This window comes from Tiliqua scincoides, chromosome 4 (genome assembly GCF_035046505.1).
Source record: "Tiliqua scincoides isolate rTilSci1 chromosome 4, rTilSci1.hap2, whole genome shotgun sequence".
NCBI classification, from domain to species: Eukaryota; Metazoa; Chordata; class Lepidosauria; order Squamata; family Scincidae; genus Tiliqua; species Tiliqua scincoides.
Window position 1 is genome coordinate 156,695,437 of NC_089824.1, and position 9,308 is coordinate 156,704,744.

A 9,308-nucleotide genomic window follows, 5' to 3' on the forward strand; every position below is an offset into this window, starting at 1 on the left:
TACAGTGACGTTCAGACTGCACTCAGGCAGCCTGTTCTGTTCAGGCAGCCTGAACTCTTCAAAAGAAGCTGTCAAAGTTAACAGACAGCAGATTAACTTCAGCTTCCTGTTAACTTCGATTGCATCTTTTGAAGAGTTCAGGCTGCCAGCAGTCTGAACTTCACTGTAAACCTCCAGACTTATAGTGACCCTGTAAAGCAAATACATTTTCACAAAGTCAAGCCTTGCAATCACTTTAATGGGTGAGCAGTGTGTGAGTGTGTGCGGCACGCGAGGGGAAGCACAAATATAGGGGTTCCCTGTATCCTTAGTTTCTGTATCTGCAGGGAGTCCATGGAGATATGGGGGCATGCCTCTATTCTTTTCAAAAATGTGAGTATTTTGTTTAGTCCCTCCACAAACAGCCCAATCCAATGCAACTCTCTGCACGGTGATGAAGTGGTGCCAATGTGATGCCCAATGCATTCACAGGGGAGTTTTGGCCTCCAGAGTCCTTATTAGGGTAAGGAAACATTTGTTCCTTTGCTTCAGAGTGAGCCCATGCCGTCCCACAGAGTCTACTCTGTTCTATAACTGCCACAAGTCCACATTGACATGGGTCAGGGGGGTGAGGCAGGGAAGGGGGTTAGATTTTCATGTGCACTACTGTCATCAAAACTGCCCCCTTCCTGCTCCTAATTCCTGGTCCTCCCTGCCCTTATGGCTGCCCCATCCTGCCTCCCTCCAACTCCCTGCACAAACTTACACATGCTGGCAGGTGCCCATTGTTCGCGGGCACACAGAGCTGGCCATTCACTGCTTGTGGTGATCACCAGGCCACACACATGAATGTGTCACATTTTGCAAAATTCGGAAAGCGACTTACACCACTGTGACTGTTTCACTGTCCATAAGTGTTTCAGCACTGTTTCAGCAGCATAAGTGCCGGCTAGGCTTGGGCCACAAATGTAGCAATTGTGTGGCATGATTCCCAGGCAGAACTGGAAGAAGTTTGACTATTTCCAGTTCTTTAATTCAGAAAAAAAATTATATTTGGAGTGTATACAGAACGTTTTCTTAAGTCCCCAACTACTCCACATTTATTATTGCAGAAATCCCTATATTATTAATGCTTACATCACAGATGAAGAGCTGATGCTCAGAGATAGTGCCTAAGGACACCTAGTGAATTAGTGGCTGAGCGTTTAATCCATGGAAAGTTAGAGTTGTCTGTGTGTGTGTGTGTGTGTGTGTGGTAATGAACCAAATGGATCAGTGTTAAGCATGCGAGTATCAGAACATGGAGCTTGCCTCTGAGATTACACTTATACAAGGAACTAAGCACTTGTGCACATAACCAATATGCTATTTCAGTTCTTTCTGGTTTTGGAACTGAGACATCATGCACATGGGAGAGGGAGTAATTTATCACAATATAATAATAATAATAATAATAAAACTTTATTTTTATCCCGCCCTTCTCCCAAAAAGGGACCCAGGGCGGCTAACAACATATAAAACAAATTAAAACATAATTTCACAGATAAAAACATATTAAAAAACACATTAGCAGAACCCATAAAAACAGTAGTCAGAAGAGTCAGAATAAAAGAGCATAAAACAGCAGTTCTTAGAGGAATCGGGCCTGTAAAAAAGCAACTAAAAGATATATAAAAGATGTTAAAAAGGCCAGAACGTCAGAAGGCTTGGTTAAACAACAAGGTCTTCAGGCCTCGCCGAAAGGACTCAAGAGAGGGAGCCATTCTCAAGTCAAGGGGAAGGGAGTTCCACAACGTTGGTGCCACTACTGAGAAGGCCCTATTTCTTGCCGCCGCCCCACGTACCTCCTTAGGCGGCGGCACTTGTAGAAAGGCCTTCTCTGATGACCTGAGAGGACGAGCCGGATTGTATGGGAGTAGGCGATCTCTAAGATAACCTGGCCCAGAGCAGTATAGGGCTTTAAAGGTCAAAACCAGCACCTTGAATTGGGCCCGGAAACGAATGGGCAGCCAATGTAGCCCCCGGAGAAGCGGGCTGACAGAGTCAAACCGCCTAGCTCCAGTGACCACACGGGCCGCCGCATTCTGCACTAATTGCAGTTTCCGAACCGTCTTCAGGGGCAGCCCCACATAAAGCGCGTTACAATAATCTAACCTCGATGTCACCGTAGCATGGATCACCGTGGCCAGGTCTGCACGATCCAAGTACGGACGCAGCTGGCGCACCAGCCGAAGCTGAGCAAAGGCCCCCCTAGCCACAGCCGCCACCTGGGAATCCAGGAGCAGCTGCGAGTCCAGGTGGACCCCCAAGCTGCGGACCTGCTCCTTCAGAGGGAGTGCAACCCCATTCAGAGCAAGCTGATAATCCAGCACCTGCATCGAGGATTTCCGAACCAGGAGAGCCTCTGTCTTATCCGGATTTAATTTCAGCTTGTTAGCCCCCATCCAGATCCTCACTGCTTCCAGACAGCGCTCCAGGCCCTCAACCGCCACCCTGGAGTCTGGAGGAAAGGAGAGATAAAGCTGGGTGTCATCAGCATATTGATGACACCCCACTCCAAACCCCCGGATGACCTCTCCCAGCGGTTTCATGTAGATATTAAATAGCATGGGGGACAGAATTGAGCCCTGCGGCACCCCGCACCTCAATGGCCAGGGTGTCGAACAGGCATCCCCCAGCACCACCATCTGGGACCGACCTTCCAAGTAGGAGCGGAACCACCGCAAAACAGTGCCTCCAACTCCCAACTCGGCCAATCGGCCCAGAAGGATACCATGGTCGATGGTATCGAAAGCCGCTGAGAGGTCCAGCAGGACCAACAGGGACGCACTCCCCCTGTCCAGTCCCCGGCGTAGGTCATCCACCAAGGCGACCAAGGCAGTTTCCGTCCCAAAGCCCGGCCTGAAACCAGATTGAAAAGGATCCAGATAATCCGCTTCATCCAAGACCCTCTGGAGTTGGGCCGCCGCCACCCGCTCAATTACCTTGCCCAGAAACGGGATGTTGGAGACTGGCCGATAGTTGTTCAACACATTGGAATCCAGGGAGGGCTTCTTCAGGAGGGGGCGAACCACCGCCCGCTTCAAAGCAAGCGGCAGTGTCCCCTCCCCCAAAGAAGAGTTGACCACCCTCCCCGTCCACTCAGCCAGTCCCCCCCGGGCAGCTCTTATCAGCCAAGCTGGGCAAGGGTCAAACAGGCAGGCAGACGGCCTCACACTCCAAAGGAGTCTGTCCACATCCTCAGGCTGCACAAGCTGAAAAGAATCCCACAACACTGGACAAGCAGTTGCCAGGGGGACATCGTCAGACACTGTCAATGTGGCATCCAAGTTGTGACGAATACGATCGATTTTATCTGCAAAATGTTGTGCAAACACGTCACAGCGGCTGACCGTGTATTCCTCCTGGTCCACTGGCGGGGCCTGATGGAGGAGGCCCCGCACCACACGGAACAGCTCTGCCGGACGGTTGTCAGCAGACGCAATGGTAGCAGAGAAGAATGATTTCTTCGCTGCTACCACCGCCACGGAGTAGGCTCTGTAATGAGCTCTACTCCGTGTCCGATCGGATTCATCACGAGTTTTCTGCCACCGTCGCTCTAGACGCCTGCCCTGCCGCTTCATCATTCGCAGCTCCTCAGTGAACCAAGGAGCCGCTCCGAGTCTGCGACGTGGCAGAGGTCGCTCCGGAGCAATCTCATCCACTGCCCTGGACATTTCCCTGTTCCAGAGGTCAACCAGGGCCTCAGATGAGACGCCAGTCTTGGCAGTGGGGAAATCCCCCAGAGCCCTCAGGAAACCTTCAGGATCCATTAGCCTCCGGGGGCGGACCATAGAAAATGGTCCCCCGCCTCTGCAGAGGTAGGAAGTCGCAACCAGTCTAAACCTTACCAGGAAGTGATCTGTCCATGACAACGGAGTGATCTTGATCTCCTCTACATCCAGATCACTGCCCCCATGCCCAGCTGTAAACACCAGGTCCAGCACGTGTCCTGCAGTATGTGTCGGGGCCAAGATCTTCTGGGACAGGCCCATGGTTGTCATGGCAGCCATGAAATCCTGAGCTGCACCTACCGCAGGGGCCTCGGCATGAACATTGAAGTCCCCCAGCACTAACAGGCGGGAGGCCTTCAATGCCACCCCCGAGATCACTCCAGTCAGCTCAGGCAGGGAGACTGTTGGGCAGCAGGGCGGGCGGTACACCAACAGAATCCCAATCCTGTCCAGTCCTCTCAACACAACATGCAGGCACTCGAACCCAGCAGACTGCTGGACAGGGCACCTGGTGAGGGAGATGGACTCACGATAGACCATTGCAACTCCCCCTCCCCGTCCCTGCAATCTTGGCTGCTGCAACACCTGGAAGCCTGGCGGACAAAGTTCAGAGAGACTAACGCCTCCCTCCACGTCCAGCCAGGTCTCCGTAATGCATACCAGGTCGGCTTTCTCATCCAGAATCAAATCCTGGATGATACAGGTCTTATTATTCACCGACCTGGCATTCAAAAGTAGCAGCTTCAGATCCAGGGACTCACCGCCAAGACCACCAGGCATCCGAGAACTGGGGGAGGGACCAGAAGGGGAGATGATCTGCCTGTGATTAACTCTCCTTCTCCTGTAACGGCCTGTCCGACCCCCACCGCCATATCTCCCCTGGCCCGTCACTCTCTTGATAGTGGCACCCTTCCCTTCCCCTGAGCTCCCTCCTAAGAGCACACACATGTGGCGAGGCCCGCCTTCCGAAACTGGCCTGCAGGCGGATCCTCTGCTGTAAAAACAATTGTTGCTCCTCTCTCCCCTGCCTCCACCGACGGGGAGGGTATCCGACTACTGCTAGTTGGTCTGCTGATGGAGAGGGCACCTGATCTTCTGGGCACGAGCCCCAGGCTAAGAGCCACGGGCCAAGAGCCCTTTGGCTCTTGCCCTTCGGCTCGCGCCAAAGGCTCGCGCCTCTGGCAAGCCCAGCAAGCTGTAAAGTACCTGGGGAGAGAGGAGGAGGAGAGCAATCAGGCAGGCCTGCAGACTCCACCCCCCAGCCAAACAGTCTCCCCAGCTGGGCCTGATGGTCCCTTCCAGAAACTGCCTCTGGAGAGCAGCCTCTGGCAAGCCCAGCAAGCTGTCAAGTACCTGGGGAGAGAGGAGGAGGAGAGCAATCAGGCAGGCCTGCAGACTCCACCCCCCAGCCAAACAGTCTCCCCAGCTGGGCCTGATGGTCCCTTCCAGAAACTGCCTCTGGAGAGCAGCCTCTGGCAAGCCCAGCAAGCTGTAAAGTACCTGGGGAGAGAGGAGGAGGAGAGCAATCAGGCAGGCCTGCAGACTCCACCCCCCAGCCAAACAGTCTCCCCAGCTGGGCCTGATGGTCCCTTCCAAAAACTGCCTCTGGAGAGCAGCCTCTGGCAAGCCCAGCAAGCTGTCAAGTACCTGGGGAGAGAGGAGGAGGAGAGCAATCAGGCAGGCCTGCAGACTCCACCCCCCAGCCAAACAGTCTCCCCAGCTGGGCCTGATGGTCCCTTCCAAAAACTGCCTCTGGAGAGCAGCCTCTGGCAAGCCCAGCAAGCTGTCAAGTACCTGGGGAGAGAGGAGGAGGAGAGCAATCAGGCAGGCCTGCAGACTCCACCCCCCAGCCAAACAGTCTCCCCAGCTGGGCCTGATGGTCCCTTCCAGAAACTGCCTCTGGAGAGCAGCCTCTGGCAAGCCCAGCAAGCTGTAAAGTACCTGGGGAGAGAGGAGGAGGAGAGCAATCAGGCAGGCCTGCAGACTCCACCCCCCAGCCAAACAGTCTCCCCAGCTGGGCCTGATGGTCCCTTCCAAAAACTGCCTCTGGAGAGCAGCCTCTGGCAAGCCCAGCAAGCTGTCAAGTACCTGGGGAGAGAGGAGGAGGAGAGCAATCAGGCAGGCCTGCAGACTCCACCCCCCAGCCAAACAGTCTCCCCAGCTGGGCCTGATGGTCCCTTCCAGAAACTGCCTCTGGAGAGCAGCCTCTGGCAAGCCCAGCAAGCTGTCAAGTACCTGGGGAGAGAGGAGGAGGAGAGCAATCAGGCAGGCCTGCAGACTCCACCCCCCAGCCAAACAGTCTCCCCAGCTGGGCCTGATGGTCCCTTCCAGAAACTGCCTCTGGAGAGCAGCCTCTGGCAAGCCCAGCAAGCTGTCAAGTACCTGGGGAGAGAGGAGGAGGAGAGCAATCAGGCAGGCCTGCAGACTCCACCCCCCAGCCAAACAGTCTCCCCAGCTGGGCCTGATGGTCCCTTCCAGAAACTGCCTCTGGAGAGCAGCCTCTGGCAAGCCCAGCAAGCTGTAAAGCTGTAAAGTACCTGGGGAGAGAGGAGGAGGAGAGCAATCAGGCAGGCCTGCAGACTCCACCCCCCAGCCAAACAGTCTCCCCAGCTGGGCCAATATAGCACACAGGGACAGGCAAATCAGGTGCAGCTTGACTCAAGTCAAGTCTTGAGTCTCTGCCCTCTGCAGCTCGACTTGAAAATGAGTCATAACAGGGACACTTTCCAAGTCACCTGGAGCACTTTTGTGATTCGAAAAGACTCAAGTCTCAAGTAGTTCCCTTTAAAAAGCCCACTGGCGCCCCGTGGAAGAAAACAGGGCTACCGCCGGGTTCTGTGTGCTCTTCAGCATTCCCTTTAAACACTCCCCTGCTGCCACCACCCACCCTACCTGACAAGCAGCAGTGTGGAACATGCCAATTTGTTCCCTTCCCACCCCAGCCGCAACAGAGGAACACAACAGAGCTGCAACAGAGGGGCACAGCTAGGAGGGAGGGAGCGAGGACACATTCCAGCTTGGCAAGGCGGGAGGGCACGGGGGCAGTGCGAGCTGAGCAAGTGAGAAAAAGCCCACCATGGCTTCACGGAAGAGAATGGGGCTGCTTCCAGACTCTGTGTGTGCTTTGGCCTTCTCTTTAAACACTCCCTGCCCATCCCAACACGCCAGCTTCCCCTGCCTCTTCAAGCCCCTCCTGCTTGCAAAACCCACTTGTCCCTATAGGGAAAAAAGGCTCCTCCAGGCTGCTCCCCTCTCTCTCCCATCCTCTGTCCAATGGATGCTCCAGGGGACCAGAGGAGGTGCCTCTCTCCCCCAAGTTCAGTGTTGTGCCCAGAGGGGGGGGCAAGTGGGGCAAATGCCCCGGTGGCTGTGCTGGGGGAGCACCGCTGTGACTTGCTTCCCCGATATGCCAAGAACCATGCCAACAGTGGCTGCAGGTGTGCAGCCACTGTCAGTGTGGTTCCATGTGCCCTGAGAGCCACCCGCCTCCCCTCCCCTTTCAAAGGAAAGGAGAGAGTGTGGCCTCAGGCGTACTTGAGAACCACGCCAAGAGCGATTGAAGGAGGGCAGCCACTCTGCGCAGTTCCCTGTTGAGCACCGACCCTTCTCCACCAGCAGGGAACCGCACGTTCTATGCTCCTGCAGCCATTCTTGGTGCGGTTCCCAGCCACGTCTGAGGCCATCCTTTCTCCTTCCCTTAATGAAAGGGGAGGGGAGGGGGGCAGCCCTCAGGGCAGCAGAAAGCAGCGCATGCCTCCTATGATTTTGGAGGAGATGCGTGTCACTTCTCTGGCTCAATCAGAGCACTTTGGGCTGCTGGAAGCGGCACCCGGGAGAAGAGCGCCACCTGCCTCCTGGAAGCAGTGCTCACCTATCCTGGTCACCGCTTCCAGCAGCCCCAAAACGCTTCGATGGAGCCTTTTGCGCTGCTCAGAAGTGCCGCGAAAAGCTCAGTTGGAACTTGGGCTGCCTCCTTCATTCCTCCTTTTCTTTAAAGGGGGAATGGAGGAGGCAGCGCGCAGATGTGTTTGCGGTGACAATGACATCATTGCAATTAATTCTGGGTCAGGTGCAGGGGCAGCAAAAGCAGAGGTGGCCCTGGGCGCAGATAAGCCCAGGACTGCTTCTGCCCGGGTTCTGTAGACATGCAGGCATCTTACGTGTATTTCAAGCCAGGTAAAATTGATACTTTTGCAGAAGCCACTACAAGTTCTGTATCAGGAGACCCTGTAAGTTTTAAGCAGAAACAAAAAAAGTTAACAATTTCACTCCACCCCCCTCCCATATCTGAACATAGTGTATCCTGCTGCTGATGCTGCATCTTGAGTGTGCTCAAAACCGCTTCCTGGTTGAACGCGAGAGGTTTTTGGGCAAGGTGGAGGTGGCACAAGCAGTAGCCATTGGCAGGCGACTCATGTCACCCAAGTGGATGGCAACTCATGAGTCAGGGACCCATGACTCGAGTGTTTTGCCAAGTCTTCCATGTGCATGACTTGAGTCTCGCGACTTGAACTCGAGACACCTGACTCAAGTTTCCATTCCTGATAGTATATCTATTGAGTCCGATACATATTATTACAAATACATTTTATTAGCTTGACAACCCAATCCTATGGGCATCCTGCAATGTTGGAACTCATGTTACATCAGTGCAACTCCTTAGTTGCTATTGCACACTGCCAGGCTGCTGCTGAAAATGCTGAGCGGTGACAGGTGCACAGCAGCAACTCCAAAAGGCACTGCTGGTCCTGGTAAGTTATCATGGGAGGTATTTCAGGGGTGGGGAGAAGGAGGGCAGAGGGAGATTTTGGATGGATTGGGGAGGGCAAAAAGTAGGAATCAGAGGAGGTGGATCTCAATCTATAAGTATAAAATCTCCCATAGGAAGTGTGAAACAAGGGTGAAGACAAAACAGGTGTAGCAACTGACAGTTAATGGTGGCATTTCTCCCTTGCTCTCCACCTCACTCCTCTTACTGGTGCAAAGCATTTACTGGGAGATTTACTGGGAAAATTGTAGTCTTCTCACTGCCTCTGTGACAGCTAGGAAGTTCATGCAGAAGCAGATTGCCTTGGGGAACCTCTATCCCAGACAGAGCTTCAAAATCCAGGGAATTATCTTAGAAAGCATGCAGGAGCAGTAGATGATGGTCTGATGTGGAAACTTCCCCCAAGTGAACTTGATCCATGCAGGTAAATCAGTAACAGGATTAGAATTTTAGTCCCTACTGCAACTAAGCTTAGGTGCATGCAACAGAGACAGTAGCATATTCTTTCCTTGCTAGTGCTGGCTTCATTTCCATCTCTTTGTTGTTTCCTTTCTGTCTCCCTAGATTGTTGCTTTGGGCAGGGGCTTGTCCTCTAACTCTGTGAAAAATGTCATGTACACTGACATGGCAATCATCATCAGAATAATTCAGGAAAACAAAGCAACTGCTACACTGCAATTAGTTTTATTTTCAAGCTGGCTCTGACTCATCAGTAGGGCTCTGTGGCAACATGGCACTCACAGTCTTTATGTGACTGTGAATGGCATGACTTTAAGGATGGACGCTGG